This window comes from Echinops telfairi, unplaced genomic scaffold (assembly GCF_000313985.2).
Source record: "Echinops telfairi isolate 266 unplaced genomic scaffold, ASM31398v2 ScPeMD7_4;HRSCAF=17, whole genome shotgun sequence".
NCBI lineage: Eukaryota > Metazoa > Chordata > Mammalia > Afrosoricida > Tenrecidae > Echinops > Echinops telfairi.
In genome coordinates, this window is record NW_022103900.1 from 15,174,497 (window position 1) to 15,177,128 (window position 2,632).

Sequence of the window (2,632 nt, forward strand, 5' to 3'; positions counted from 1 at the left end):
GGGATCTCCTTGGGGGATTTTCTTTAACATTTTTAAAAATTTTGCTGTCAATGCCATTGTCAGGTGTTATCTCGACACTGAATTTGCGTCTCTTAGATGGCTAGTGATCATATGTTTGTTGGCCATCTGGGGGTCTTCTTCGGTGAACTGTCTGTTCATGTCCTTTGTCCCTGTTGTAATTGGATCACTGGTCTTTTCTTGCTGAGGTAGGTGTTGCAGCTTTCTATGCATTTTAGGGAGTAGTCTATAAGGGTTTACTTCCCACAGCAGCCTGCTTTTGTACACAGTTGTGAGTCAATCAATAATTGATTGACTAATTGACAGCATAGATCAATTCTGGGAGAGCATAAATATGGGAGAAAGGAACTGTGTCTCCCCCTTCGCCTGAGCCATATGTTTATTAGCCAAATGGCCAAGTCACATCTAGTTATTGACTCTTAATCAGGGACAGCTGGAGATACCACTGGCATCCTGCCCAATCATCTTCATCCCTTCTAGACAGGCAGGAAACAGAAGGTCGCTGCACACAGGGATCACAGACACGCGTCAAAGACAAGCCACAGGCAAGGGGACTTAAAGAAAGAGAGAGAGAGAGGGGGAAGGAAGAAAGCAAGCCAGCTCCCAGGGCCAGGCTGACTTGCGGGACTCCTGTTCCGACACACACAAAGTGGCACAGTCGGCAGGCCTCCGTCAAGTTCAGGGGGTTGGGAGGAGTAACAAGGCTCTTTCGTTTTCCAACAAATGACCTGTTTCAGTGAAACAGGAAAAGTGGGGGAAGGCAGTCAGTCATGCCCTCCGTCCATCAGTCATGTGCCAAGTTCTGGGGATGTCAGTATTTCAGGCCAGTAATTCTGTCTAACAGAAGCCCGTCCGGCCCTTTCCCCCACTCCTTTTAGTGAGATTGCAGTTGTAAATCAGCACGGACGTCCGGAAGCTGCTGCACATCGGTTGTTGGGAGCAGTCTGGGAGGAAGACTCTTCAGAATAATTTAGAATGCGAGTCTCAGAGAGAAGGTCAATTTTTCTGTTTAAAGATGGAGCACTCTGCCAAACTTGGCTTGGAGGGGGTGTTCTCAATGTCAGGCATGGAGTCTAAGTTTAGCATACTTAAAAAAAAACTATCAATGGATGGTCTGAAATGTAACCCCACCCACGTAATTCTCAATAAGATAAAAACAATGATCTCTTCTACACTCCCCACCCACCCACCCTGGCCCCTCCCCCACCCCACCCCAAGAGTTTGCCTATTTTCCCAGGCTCTTATCTCTGACCTCTGAGCATCCTTGACATGTAGGAGGCCACTTGAATATGAAGGCACGTGGGATTGATAAAATACTTTTCTATTCATGAAGAGCTTCCTTTACAGAGCCAAACAGAAGAACACAATGGCACCACTTTGTCCTGAAACGCACACAGTGCACAGAAAGTAGATCTACAAGGAGAGAGCAGCTTCTACAGATTTGAACTTGGGCAAATACTTTGAAATCTCGGAGCCTTATTTTCTGTATTCTTAAAATTAAGAGACACAGGTTTCTTGGGGGTGGGGTGGGGGGTTATGAATAAATGCGGCAGAACTTCATAAACCTTCATTGAGAAGGTTGAGTTAGAAACCATGAGGTGGGGAGATGGACTGGCTGAAGAAACTCAACTGGCAGTCCACAGAATCAGGGGTAGAACCTACGTTTTATGTCTCAACACTCAACTCAGCCCCAAGAAGTTTTGTTAAATGAACGTGCACCTGGAAGGTGCAAGGAAGGTTGGCGCTCTCTCTTCCCCAGGGTCCTGATGTGCCGACACGGCCACTCCTGTCACATTCAGCTAGTCCCTGGCAAGTCACAGACACAAGCAGGACTCAACAGGCTTTATTGGATGGAAAGAATCTCGTGCTGGAGCCTATGGTCCCACTTTGGGGAATCCTGAGTAAGTACGGCATTTGGAAACAAACGTAACAGAGGGGAGAGATCACAGGCGGTATGGCAACCTCTTCCTTGAGCTCTCTACTGTAGCCCCTTCCTGCCCCTAGCACTGCTTCCCCACCCAAAGGAGTCATTTGTCAGTTGTCACCCCTCCCACCATGATTTCTGCTGCCCTGCATCCCCAAAGACCCCACTCTCTCTGACTCAAAGAGGAGGAACACCAGCCTTGGCAACAACAACCCGTGCCCTCCCTGGAGAGCATCCCTGGTGGCCAGTTCCAGTCCAGATTCTCCTTACCAGATGCTCCTGGGAAAGAACGAAATACCCCTAGAAACATGTTCCTCTGACCACCCTGTGTGCTGTACTGATTAACATTCGGCAGCCAAATGAAGCAACAGTACTTCGTCCAGACACTTGAGAGAGAAAGGAAGCCGCTCACTCTCCTACCTGTATAAGATGTTGGAGCAATGATGTCGCATGGGCATATGCAGCCTTCACACATACCAGCAGAGACTTCAAAGTGTGGTGACTGAAAGAGAAATAAATTGAGATGATTCATTCACTCTACCTGTATTTATAGACCTGCCATGGTTCTAGGTGGTGGGGAAACATCAGGGAACAAAACAGACAGGAATCCCTAATTTTGAGGAATTTCTATTCTAATAAGAGAAGAAATAGGAGCTAACAATGATGAGCGCAAGAATGAAGAAAATGTCC